This window comes from Manacus candei, unplaced genomic scaffold, assembly GCF_025592945.1.
Source record: "Manacus candei isolate 608988 ecotype Guabito, Panama unplaced genomic scaffold, ASM2559294v1 h1tg000150l, whole genome shotgun sequence".
Classification (NCBI taxonomy): domain Eukaryota; kingdom Metazoa; phylum Chordata; class Aves; order Passeriformes; family Pipridae; genus Manacus; species Manacus candei.
In genome coordinates this window covers 2,275,870-2,289,113 of record NW_026138198.1, presented here as the reverse complement: position 1 = coordinate 2,289,113, position 13,244 = coordinate 2,275,870, and the positions used below count along the sequence as shown (strand labels likewise).

General features: G+C 52.6%; 1 protein-coding gene across 2 annotated transcripts in view; it reads left to right on the top strand.

Annotated features, from left to right (window-relative positions):
• The window catches only part of FANCM (FA complementation group M), a 137,364-nt gene that overhangs the window by 70,960 nt on the left and 53,160 nt on the right, over window positions 1-13,244 (top strand). Inside the window, exon 24 of one of the 2 annotated variants that reach the window (XM_051772073.1) lies at window positions 9,170-9,213. The exons of the other annotated variant lie outside the window; for it this stretch is intronic. The gene's annotated coding sequence lies outside the window, so the exon portion shown is untranslated. Of the gene's footprint in view, window positions 1-9,169; window positions 9,214-13,244 lie in introns of those variants that run through there. 2 annotated transcript variants of the gene reach the window in all.

Here is a 13,244-nt window from a genome sequence, read left to right as displayed (position 1 = left end):
GTTGGCACTGCCCAGGCTCCCCAGGGCAGTGGGCACGGCCCCAAGGCTGCCAGAGCTCCAGCAGGGTTTGGATGATCCTCTGGGGCACAGGGGGGGATTGTTGGGGTGGGGGATTGTCCTGGGCAGGGCCAGGGGTTGGACTGGATGGTCCTTGGGGTCCTTTCTAGTTCAGGATATTCCATAATTCTATGAATGATTTTTGATCTGATTAAGGAACCAACCACAGCTCTTAGGGAGTTGTTCCAGTGAGTGTCACCTCAGTGCTAAAACTGCCTTACCTCCTCCCTGGAATGGCTTTGCTCCTTTCCTCAGCTGGTGTGAAGAGCAGTATCCCTTAGGAACATCAAGGATTCCTGAATACCTGCTTTCAGTCCTATCCCACTGCTGCCATAAGCTCATTTTTAAACTACTTTCTTATCTTTCCCATTGCCATATTGTTGCTGTTGGATTGCATTCCTCACTATTTCCTCTAGTGCTTGGCTGCTGCCTTCTTGTTTCAGTGTCAGTGTGTCCCTGGCTAATTCCTACCCCTGGATCTCGTGCTGGCCCTGCCCTTTCCCCCACGATCGTGTCCCTTGTGTCCCTGGAGGGCAGTCACACCTGTCCCAGCTGGAATCACTGAGCCCTGGCACTGCTGCTTCTGCACCAGTTTGTCTTGGAATTTGGGCTCTGAAGCTTTGCTTGCACAGGGGCAGGAGGAATTTCACACCCTCACGGTGAGCACCTTTCCCTGCACGCCCTCAGATGCTTGAATGAGAGTTTCCAGCTTGGTTATTAATTACAATTCTGGCACAGGATATTTCTGTAGGGCGTTGAGGTCTAGTTTTTATTAAATCCAATCAGTTTTGCAATGTCCTGGTAATTAATCTGCCACCCAAACCCCAGCCCTCCCAGCCTGCCTCGTGTTGCCTGTCTGGTTTGGCACATTAAACATTCTGGAGCTCGCAAAAATGGCTTTAAAGTTTCCTGAAAGTTTTCTGTGATTAGCTGAGGTTGGGGGTGGTTCATAATCTTACTTAAACAGTCACTGTTGACTGGGAAATATCTTGTTGCTACCATCAAAAATGAAGATCCTACTCGGCATCTTCACAAGCACAAAGGATGGATATTTTATGCATTCTCTAATACTAAAAGTTACTGCATTCCTTCCCAATAACAGATCTGAGCTATTAAAATAATTTCCCCATTATTATTCTTTTACAACATCCTTGTTGTCCTTTACCTTCTTGGGAAGGATTTATTTTTACTTGTCTCTGTCACTTTTCTTACATTTTGAGTGTATTTCATAAGTGATCCCTTTGAGTAACCTCCACTGATTGCAAGGCAGCATGTCTGATTTTTGTTTGGGAGACAGATTTGTTATTCCTGTTTTTAGGAAGCAGCACACTGGGAGTATGGAGTGTCCTGGGTTTGGCTGGGATACAGCTAATTTTCCTCCCAGGAGCTGCTGCAGGGCTGTGCTTTGGATTCAGGATGAGGATAAACCACAACACAGAGTCATTTCCCTGGGATGTGAAGTGGCTTCCCAGTGTCATAACCTGTCCCAGGATTTGGCAAGGAGTTATGCAAGAGAACAAAGGAGTTTAAAAATCCTTGTGGCTCATAATTAGGGCTGAGTTACAGAATCTGAGTGTTGCTGCTCCTGGCAGGGTTGTATTGCAGCAGCTCCAGTCATGGAAGAGAAATCGCCTCAGAAGTCACAAATGTATCAAAACTCGTGTGTTTGAACAAGCCCCTGATCCAAAAAAGGGCAAACCAGGGCAGAGCTTTGGGCAGAGTCCTGTGTTTCTCCTGCCTTTTCTCTTCACTGTGGCCTAAGCCACTGCTGGAAAGACTCCCTGTGTAATTCCCTGCCACCTCAGCTCTGCTAATTTGAAATAGGAATAAACCCAGTTTGCCTCAGTTGTTTAAGCCACGAGCTGGTAATTCCATTCTCTCTTGGAGTGTTTCTGCAGTGGTTATGAGGTTAAACCTAATCTGCATTAATGCTGCCTTTTAGCATTGGTTTAGGAAGGAGACCAAAAACCCACACGGAGCTCCAAAGGGCTGTTATGGAACAGTGGCTGGCAGAGCACTGGAGATCCATCCTTTATAGGGAATAATAAATGTTAATGCACTCCTTAGCATTTCAATGTCATGATTAAATATTCCAGAGCCTTCTTAATTGAATATTTTATATTCGTGCAAATGGCCTTGATCCTCACCACGGCATACTAATTCCAGGGGAAGGGAGGGAGCACAGGCTCCCATTCCTGCAAGGAGACCCTGCAAACAGGGCTTCTGCATTAATGTGCTCTTGGGCAAGTTCCTTTGCATGAGGCAGCGATGTGGAGGTGATTTCAATGCCTTTGCATTTGGGCTTATGGGGTTCCAGAGCCACAGAGTTGGTTTGCTGTTGGTTCTGTCAGTAAGGAAGTGTCTGAGGGGATTAAAATTCCACACGTAGCAGCCACCATCCTGTCAGGGACACCAGTGGGGTGAATCTGGAGTGGGAGAAATTCACCTTTCTCCTTATGCTACAGTTTAAGGAAGTGTCAGACTTCTGTTCCTCTAAAGCCAGCAAGACTTGGGAGGTTTCACCTAATTCATGACCCCGCTGAGGAGATGGTGGGGAGGGGCTGAGGGAGCTGGGGGGGCTCATCCTGGAGAAAAGGAGGCTGAGGGGGGACCTTCTGGCTCTGCAACCCCCTGACAGGAGGGGGGAGCCGGGGGGGGTCGGGCTCTGCTCCCAGGGAACAAGGGACAGGAGGAGAGGGAACGGCCTCCAGCTGTGCCAGGGGAGGCTCAGGTGGGACAGGAGGAGGAATTTCCTCCTGGAAAGGGTGGTGAGGCCTTGGCAGGGGCTGCCCAGGGAGGTTTGGAGTGCCCAGCCCTGGAGGTGTCCCAGGAAGGCCTGGCCGTGGCACTCAGTGCTCTGGGCTGGGGGACAAGGTGGGCATCGGGCACAGGGGGATCCATGGGCTGGGAGGGCTTTGCCAGCCTCACAGATCCTGGGATTCCAAGTTTCCCAATGTAGTGCTCTCCCAGCAGAGCTCCAGTGCAGCGTGACTGGGAGTAGATGTTGTTATAAATTTCAAATGCATTCCTTCCTTCACTCTTCCTCTTCCTCACATTTGAACAGGAATAATAAATAAAAAATAACCAAGTCATTAAGATTCTGTAGGAGGCCGATTCTGCCCATTCTTTTGTGAGGGTGAGGTTCATCCATCCATTCATGGTGAAAGTTATTGTCAGTTGTACAGTTTTTATAGTCTAACTGCAGTTTTATGGCTGCACCAGCTTTCTATCCAGCGAGACTAAGCACTGGTGGCATCTCCTTCCTTTCCATCTCTCCTGTTTAGATAAAATCTGATTTAACTGCAGCACTTCCGAGACAAGGAGAATAAAGCCTGTTAATAAAATTATTTTCCGAGAGTGTTGACATCCCAGCTGGCTGGAGCTCCCTGGGCCTGGGAATTACACAGGCTGCTGGAAAATCAGGAGCTGAGAGGAGAGCACTAATGCAGGGAGAAGGAAGGCAGATGGCACTGTGGGTTGCTATGGCTACTCCGTCCCTTTGGATGGCTGCATTCCAGAGCCGTGGGCGCTGTCCTGACCGGGAGAGGGCCAGTCCCAGGCACCCCTTGCTGCCCCAGTAGCACCAGTTAGGCTGGGAGGGTCTGGCAGGGCGCTGGGAGGGTCTGGCAGGGCACTGGGGGGGGGCAGTTCCACCCGGGAAGAGGAGCATTCCTGCTGAGGGTCCCTCAGTCCTGTCAGTGCCACAGTGCCCTGGGGGAACAGGGGAAATGGTCAGGTCTTTAGAACCCTCATGTTTTGGGGAACTCAGTCCATTTAACTGTTCCTTATGCAGAATTTGGGCAGAGCCTGTGATTCCAGTGATCCCTGTTACTGATCCTTCTTCCTGTTAGTGCCTGGGGATTACTGTGCTGGAGGAGATAATTCTGACACTTGTGTTGCTAAAGAACTTCAGGAAGAGATGCCCCTGGGAGCTGGAGCAGTGACTTTGTCTGATATTACACTACTGAAATACAGAACCGGTGATCTGTGCCTTCTGTGGTGCTGACACCAGTGTGATCCTGTCTTCTGGAATGTTCCAGGCCAGGCTGGATGGGGCTTGGAGCAACCTGGGCTAGTGGAAGGTGTCCCTGCCCATGGCAGGGGTGGGACTGGATGGGCTTTAAGGTCCCTTCCCACCCAAACCAGTCTGGGATTCTGTGATTATTAAAACTAAGTAAAGAAAGAGTATCCACCTCTCCTGAGGAAACACAGACCTATAAATTAGTTGTGAGGAAATGTCAGATTTCTGGACTTTGCTCAGCATTCTCTAATTAATTCTTGTTACTCCCTTTGCTTTCATAACTCATTTTTATTAAACCCAACATCTGTTGTCTGTTTGAAGTTGATGAAAACATTCTTTAATTGTTTTCTAACATTGTTATTAAATTTCCAAAAGCAGCAGTAGCACCACAGAAATATCCTTCCTCCTTTTTCCTGCTCCCAGCCAGAGGGAGCTCCAGTGTTGGGAGAGGCTGCCCAGGGCAGGGGTGGAGTCTCCTTCCCTGAGGGGATTTAAAATCCTTGTGGATGTGGCACTTGGGGACATGGGTGGCCTTGGCAGTGCTGGGGATGGTTGGGCTCCATGGTGTCAGAGGGCTTTTCCAACCTGAATGATTCCAACCCAAACCAGTCTGGGATTCTATGAAAGTCAGCACTGCCTATGGGCAGATAATCAAGAACAGAATTTGAATATTAGACCAACTAGAGAAGGTTACTGGAATATTCTCTGGCTTCTTTTTGAAGAATTAGCACCGGGTGTAAAAGGAGACTGTGAAATTTTAGCCTTTCAGAGGGTGCAGAGGGGAAGGGTTCTGTGTCGGGAAGTGGCAGATGATGCTTCCTGTGAGTGCTTGTATTCTCTGGAGGGCTCTGGTGCAACAGAGCCAAGCCCTTCCCTGTCAGCAACGCCCCTGCCTGGCCTGGTGCTGCCCTTGGAGCCCCTCCCAGGGATCCCTCCTGGCCCCATCCAGGCAGGAGCTCTCCTTTGGTGGATCCAGGTGCTGATGGGTCCGGTCTGTGTTTGCCTGCCGAGCAGAGCATCCCCTGGAAGGCCTCTTTCCTCAGGGTTTGTGGGTTAAACTGGGCAGACAGCTCCCTGCCTCTGCAGCTGGAAGGATTTCAGGGCATTGCAGCTTCATGCTCTGTGCTTTTCCCTGGAATTCTTGCTTTGCAACCCCCTGAAATCTCCATTTAGCTGAGCTTTCACTTGCAGTGTTCCCTGTGAACGTGGAGAGCAGGGGGAGCAGAGCTGAGGGAGCAGGAATGTGCCATTAGTTCTCTCCCCAGCCCTGAAATGTGGGATGCAGGCAGGACTGGCTGTGTGTTCCCAGAGCTGGGAGCTGAGCCCTCCCTGTGTGACAGCTGCCATGCTCTGGAGTGGGATAGGGATCCTGGGACAGGTCCCTGCCTGCTGGTGTCCCCCCTGGGCTGCTGGGGTGGAACTGGGTGTTTGAACATGCCAGGCCAGGCACCACTCCTGAGGGAACAGGGCCCTTGCAAAACCAAACAGGAAGGCACTGATGGGAATTTCCACAGGATCTCTTGGCAGTTCTTCCCTCAGCAGGGAAAACCATCCTTCCCTGAAGTGTATTCCCTGCTCCTGCAAAAACAACATCTCCTGAGCTGCACTAATGACACTTCCTCTTCCAAGGTCTTTATCCAGAGTGACATCTGGCAGGGTGAGGAGATTGTTTCATCCTTATGGTCTCATCTCAGTGTATTCTCCCTGCCCAAATCATGTGCAGGATGATCATTTGTAGATCATCAGGGTGTTTGCCCCTTAAGACTGGGAAAGAGCTGTAAAACCAGTTCTTAGGGAGTGACACAGGTGTTCTTGTGGTGTGGGGAGGGAGGGGGGAGCAAGGAGGTGACTCTTCCCTCTGGAAGTGCCACTGGTGCTTCTCCAGCCCCTGTATTCCCAGCTGGGCCTTCTGGAGTCTTCCTACAGCCTTGGCCATGGTAAAAATCAAAGGAAGAAAGAATGCAGTGCTCCCTGTCAGTGCTAAGTCACATTGCTGAGGGATCTCTCACCACCTCATGCCATGAAGTGACAGTAAGATCAGCCAGGTTTTATTTGCCCACTCTCTGGGAGACAAAGTCATTTCTACCTGATATTCCATTTCTGCTGCCCTCGTTGAAGGAATCATTAATGTAATTAACAGGCAGTGCTGTGGCAGTGACAGCTTGGAAATGCCAAACTGCTGAAGTTTTTAAGGGAAAAATCCATCCCTGTGCAAGCTGGGGGGCTGCCCTTGCTGGCTGCTCTCCCTGGGAAAAGAAAGGCAAGAGCCTGTTCTTGTGCCATAAAGGAAAAGTACTTTTGTTGTTTGAAGGGTTTGGGAGGTTTCCAAATTGTTCTGTTAAGAAGCAGGGAAATAAATATGTATTGTAAAATGACTTGAGTTTGGGCTGGCACTAAAACTCCCCATAGAGCAAAGATCCTAAAAACCTGGGAGAACTCCAAGCTGGGAATGGACAGGCATTGCCATCTCCATGAGCTCCATTCCTCTGGGAAAAGAGGAATGATTTTGGCAATGGCACCATGTAATGAGCAGTTTATTGCTGCAAGAGCCCTGTAATGCAGATACCTGAGTGTGCATTTCCCACACACATCCTGCCACAGGGGGATCCAGGGGCACTAATCCTGTTTCCCGGTGCCTTTGAGAAAGGGAGCCTGGTGAGGGGTACAAGAGGGACCATCCCAAATTCCCTCCACACCAGCTCCTCTGGGTCCCTGCCTGTCCCAGCAACTCCAGGATGCAATTTCCTACCATTCAGTACAGGAGCAGCAAGTCAGCCTTGGAAGTTTATTTATAGATCCCTGAGATGCACAGTTCTTGCATTCTATCAACAAGGGCAGGAACAGGAGGAATTTTTGATGCAGGGCTGCAGAAAAGGCTGTGAATTTTTCCTGGAGGCTGCACTGGTTTAACCACTGACGAGTGATTAATGATTCACTCCCCGAGCTTCACTGCTGGCTTGTGTAAGGCCTGTGTGGAGCACGTGTGCTTAACCACCTCCTGCTCATGGGATACAGGCATTTGGTCTTGTTTGTGACAATTAATCCAAGTGTTCAGCACCCCCAGAGTTGCCATGAGCTGTGAAACAGGGATTATCCATCTGGAGAACATGTGCTGACACAGCCAGTCCTACGAGGGGACGAGGCCAGTGCTTGCTTCTTTCTTCTCCTGGTCCTCTCTTCCCATTTGCAGTTTGGCCACTGCTTTAGGTTCCAGGGCTGAAATGATCTCTTTGGGCTTCCTGTCACTGCTGGTCCTGGGGAGCATCCACCAGTGATCCCTGGAGAGAGTGGAATTGTTCGGATTGTTGCTCCCATGGTCAGCACCATACTCAGCAGGGTCCTGCTGACTCTTCAGCAGTTTTGTTAACTTTTTAGAGGCTTTTCCTTTTCCTTTTCTTTAATGTTCTTCCCACCACTTGTTCTGCTCTGTGTCACAGATCTCTTGTGTAGGTGTCACAGACTCATGGAATCACTGAGGTTTGGAAGAGTCCCCCCTGTGCCCGATGCCCCCCTTGTCCCCCAGCCCAGAGCACTGAGTGCCACAGCCAGGCCTTCCTGGGACACCTCCAGGGCTGGGCACTCCAAACCTGCCTGGGCAGCCCCTGCCAAGGCCTCACCACCCTTTCCAGGCAGAAATTCCTCCTCCTGTCCCACCTGAGCCTCCCCTGGCACAGCTGGAGCCGTTCCCTCTCCTCCTGTCCCTTGTTCCCTGGGAGCAGAGCCCGACCCCCCCCGGCTCCCCCCTCCTGTCAGGGGGTTGCAGAGCCAGAAGGTCCCCCCTGAGCCTCCTTTGCTCCAGGCTGAGCCCCCCCAGCTCCCTCAGCTGCTCCTGCTGCTCCAGCCCCTTCCCAGCTCCCTTCCCTTCCCTGGACATGCTCCAACCCCTTCGTGTCTCTCTTGTCTGAGGGCCCGGGTTGATGTGCAGTGTGCTCCCTGCTGCATCCCCCTGTCTGGGCTGGGAGGAGGAGGATGCAGCCTGAGGAAGGCTGTGAGGTCCCTCAGGGTCACTGGGGCCGTGGCTCTGGAGCAGCTTGTGGGGGTTTGGAGAAGGGAGACACTCCAGTCACACCACGTGCATGGAGACTGGGCCTCTGAAAGCCATTAATCATGTGGCATTAAGGCAGTTAATCAAGTCTCAGGAACTGACAAAAGATTGTCCCTGAGGCTTTTTTACCTTGAATATCTTTGGAAAATGGTAGTTTCAGTTTTCCACTTGGCTGCTCCTGCGGCACCTTCATTTCCTCCAGCGGAGCCCAAGGTCAGCCGTGAGCCGGCACACGCTGAGCTCGGAGCTGGGGCTGGCTCCGGTGTCACCAGTGCCAGCAGGTATTCCAGCAGCTTCCCTGGGGGGCAAGAGCAAGTGCTGCAGCCCTCAGGTCTTCTTCTCTGGAGCCTGCAGTACTTCTTGGCCAAATGCTCCACAGGAGGTGTTTTGGGCAGTGTCAGCACTGAGCTCCGGGCACAGGCTCCGGTCACGCTCTCCCTGCTGAAACACTAATTCAGTTCATCTTCTCTCATTACATAATTTATGTGGTTAACTCCAGATTGAATGGCTCCAGATGCTGGCTCTGCCCTCTTGGCTGGCTGCTGCTTCCTGTCCCTCAGACCCGGTGGTGCCAATGGCCGTGCCCAGGGCTGCTCCCTGCAGGGAGTTCTGGCTGCCCTGCCTGCTGCTGAACTCTTTGGGAGGCTGAGAGTGGGGAGGTGTGGGACAGCCCTGAGACCTCACCTGGTGCAGACTTCCCAACTCCAGGGCCTCTGGAATGTGTGTAACAGGAGCCCTGGGGTCACATCCCAGCTCTGCAGTCACGGCACAGAGCTCACTGTCACTGCAGGGAAGGAACTGGAAATGTGGAAGTAAAGAATCAGTGGAATCCTCAGGATGTCACTGTCACCCCAAAGGCACTCGGGGTGATGCTGAAGTGTTTCCCTTCACAGGGATGTGAAGCTTCCCTGGCAAATCCCACTCTGGGATTTGGAGACCTGGGGACACCATGGACATGGGAATGGCTTCCCACTGCCAGAGGGCAGGGCTGCATGGGATGTTGGGAAGGAATTCCTGGCTGGGAGGGTGGGGAGGCCCTGGCCCAGGTTGCCCAGAGAAGCTGTGGCTGCCCCTGGATCCCTGGAAGTGTCCAAGGCCAGGATGGATGGGGCTTGGAGCAACCTGGGCTGGTGGAAGGTGTCCCTGCCATTTCCTCCTTCCCGAATGGAACGAGGAGCAGCTGGTTTGTGTCCTCTCACAGGACTGCACCGGAGCAGGGTTATTATCCCGTCATTCCTGTGTGGAACAGGGCTCAGGCCGTTTTCTCCATCCAGTTCTGCCGGTGGCAGTGCCAGCAGCCCCGTTCCAGGTGCCCCTTCCCTGGGAGGCAGGTGGAGCAGCCCAGGGCTTCCCATCGCTGCTCCCTGTAATTGCCACCGGGAGCAGCAGGTGGCGGGCCCAGCCTGGATTTCATCCCTGCTCCCAGCCGCGGGAATAACCGGGAACAGCGACACGGCAGCCTTGGAACACCTGTTTAAATCGTGTTTCCTGCCTTGCATGAGCACCGCAGGGGGGGCGGGATGAGCCGTGTTGGCTCCTCGTGCGGGTCCTGATGCAAACGCTTTCCCCGGGCAGGATATGCCATGGAACAGACTTCCTGCTGAATAGACTTCCCAGCCATGGAATAGACCTCCTGCTGAATAGACTTCCCAGCCATGGAATAGACCTCCTGCTGAATAGACTTCCCAGCCATGGAATAGACTTCCCAGCCTTTTCTGCCTGGGGAGGGAACGTTCCAGTGTTCGTCCTGCTAAGGACTGGAATTTAGGATGAGCCCAGGCCATGGGTGTTCTCCTCAGCTGGGTGTCCAAAGTGCAGCGTGGTGGGTTCTGACAGATGCTCTGCTCCACTTGTTTCACCTCATGCCTTAAAGTCTGTGGCAGGGGTTGGAATTCATAAACTCCCAGAATGGTTTAGGTTGGAAGAGACTTTGAAGCCCATCCAGTGCCCCCCCCTGCCATGGGCAGGGACACCTTCCACCAGCCCAGGTTGCTCCAACCTGGCCTTGGACACTTGCAGGGATCCAGGGGCAGCCACAGCTTCTCTGGGCAACCTGGGCCAGGGCCTCTCCACCCTTCCAGCCAAGAATTCTTTCTCTGTATGTGCTTCCCAGCAGAAACAGTGACTGGAAATTTGTCCCCAAATCCCTCCTCCGGAGCAGCAGGAGCAGCTGAGGGAGCTGGGGGGGCTCAGCCTGGAGAAAAGGAGGCTCAGGGGGGACCTTCTGGCTCTGCAACCCCCTGACAGGAGGGGGGAGCCGGGGGGGGTCGGGCTCTGCTCCCAGGGAACAAGGGACAGGAGGAGAGGGAACGGCCTCCAGCTGTGCCAGGGGAGGCTCAGGTGGGACAGGAGGAGGAATTTCTGCCTGGAAAGGGTGGTGAGGCCTTGGCAGGGGCTGCCCAGGGAGGTTTGGAGCCCCCACCCCAGAGGGGTTTCAAAGCCCTGTGGATGTGGCACTTGGGGACATCTGTCAGGGCAGCCTAAAGGCTGAGTGAGTGCAGGCTCAGTCCCAGAGGCCAAACCCAGGCTGGTTTTTAGCACACAGTGTGTTTTGTCTGTGCTGTGGGAGCAGGAGGTGCAGCAGGAGGTGCAGCCTGCACTGCTCCTCACCAGAATGCCTTCCTCCTCCTCCCCTCAGCCCTGAGAGCAGAGCAGCACAGCAGCAGGAGGAACGGACTAGGGAGCCATTTGGAAGGGTTTGAAACCCTGGTTGCACATCAGTCTGCAGTGTCCTCACTCCATTAATATTCCAGGAGAGGAATGTAACACAGCCATCTCCTGATTACGCTGCTGATTACGGGGCATCATTATCTGTCCCTCTCGGAGCTCTCAGCCAGCTCTGTGCTTTGAAGCTGCACACAAATAATGAAGGTGCAGAGCAGAGAGCACCTTCTCTCTCTGTATCTCCAGGTAAAATCCCTGCTTTGATTTATCACCTCCCCTAAGAAAAGCAGGACATAAATTGCGGAGCGTTGCCGAGTCTCTCAGCTCTCACAGACAAGGCTATTTGCTAAATAGTCTATTTGAAGGTCTTTTTGATGCTGCCAAACATCCTGGCAGAGTTTACCTGGAAACAGGGGTTCTTGAGGAGTTTCACTATTAAAATATAAAGGAGTTTCTTGCTCAGGAGATGTGTCCAAAGTGGAAAACCCAGTCCATGGTTTTCATCTGTAGCCACAGGATCATCCTCGGTGGGTACGGACTGAAAGAGGAGTGTTAAAAACATTGGTTCTTCTCAGTTGCCTTGATTTAGGGAGAGATCCAGCCACAGGATTTCTGTCAGCCTGCAGGACAGACAGACAAAGAAGTCAGAGAGCTAACAGTAAACTTGGAGCACATTTGTCCTTCGTGTGCAAGGGACCCAAAGCTGGACAGAGCCCTCAGTGGTTGAGGAACACTTGTGTGGAGCTGCTGGAACTGCTGCAGCCCAAGAGAGCCCCATGGACTTGTGTGATCAGTGCACTGGAATGAGCCATTCTCCTCTTTGAGGGGGCTGTCCTTGGCCATTACCCAGCTCTCCTGGGCCCCTTCACCCCCCTAGGGACGTATCTTCAGCAGATGCTGCCAGTGAGGTCCATGAAGGGGCTGCAGTGATTTCCTTCTGAAGCCCACAGTTGTATTTGTACCGTTTATCTTGCTTGTCCTCTGGGTGCCTCGAGCTCCACATTCTCTCATGGCCACTGTGTCCAAGGCTGTGTCACCCAGCAACTGTCCTCCTTGGGTGAGCAGCAGGTCCCACAGCACCTCCCCTGCTCATCCATTCATCACTGGCATCTGAAATGTCTGTAATGCCTGCTGGGAATGCCCTCCAGCACTCACATCAGCCACGGCGAGGCCCTGGCACAGGTTGCCCAGAGAAGCTGTGGCTGCCCCTGGATCCCTGGAAGTGTCCAAGGCCAGGCTGGATGGGGTTTGGAGCAACCTGGGACAGTGGAAGGTGTCCCTGCCCATGGCAGTGGAACAAGAGGGTCTTTCAGGTCCCCTCCAACCCAACCCACTCTGGGATTCTGTTCTATGACAGTGCCCATCTGTCAGCACTGAGGTGGTTAAAGCCACCCATGGGCCCAGGGCCCATTTCCCCTTTTCCCTAAAGACTGGGAATTGCTGCCACTGGAATTCCCTTGCAATCCCTTGTAAGTCCAGCCCCTCTCCGGGGAGCTCCTGCTCTCCCATTTTCTCCCCAGCCTGTCCTTCTGCAGCATGCCCTGCTCCATGAAATACTGGGCTCTTCTTGGTCATAAATTGAAGGATTTTTTTGTTCAAATCCGTTTGCCAGTTGTCACAATTCCCTGGAATTCTCAGTCTGTTTGCCCAAGCTGCTCACAGACCGCCCTGGGTCGGTCCCTGCTGTGCCTGCCATGCCTGGGGTGCTTCTCCTCACCCCGGCTGTTCAGGGAACAGCCAAATAATACCAGCTGCAGGGCTATGCAGAGGCACACTCAGCTGTCCCTGCTCATGGATAACTGCTCTCTCAGTGGGACGTTCTGGCTTCCTCCCTCTGCTTTGTTCCATCCGTGTTTCCCTGGCTCGCTCGGAAATGTCAGGCCTAAGAGCCTCAGAAGGATTATTAAAGTCAGAATAAATGGCATTTACTGTCTGGTGCTTTCCCAAAGCCTGTTAGCCAGGCACAGGGAACATGAGGGATTCTAAACCTTGCCTGCCTATTCCTTTTTCCCTTTTTTCTGCTGTGTCTCTTCCAAGAATAAATCCCCTTGGAGTTTTGCTGGGATAAATAATTACTGAGTTAATGTGATCGTTACCTGCAGTGCTGGGCACGGTGCCCTGTGGGCAGGGAGGGCTCAACTCACACAGTGAGCTCTGCTCTGGAACAAACCCTGGGCACCCAGGAGGGACAGGGACAGCACTGGGAGGACTGGGAGTCTCCCACCAAGAGCAGCCCAAGGATTACTGCAGTCATGGCAAGTGTTTCCTTGGATGTGATTTCCCAAAAGCTTTCAGCTCTCCCGTGGCACTTTGTCTCTAATTGCAGAAATAACCAAGTGCCTTTGAGCATATTTATTCACTTGAGTTTTATTTTAGTTACTCATTACACCAGCGTTAATAACAGCCTGGAGGGCAGGAGCAGGATTGCATTTGAGCCACAGAGAGCCAGAGACAGGT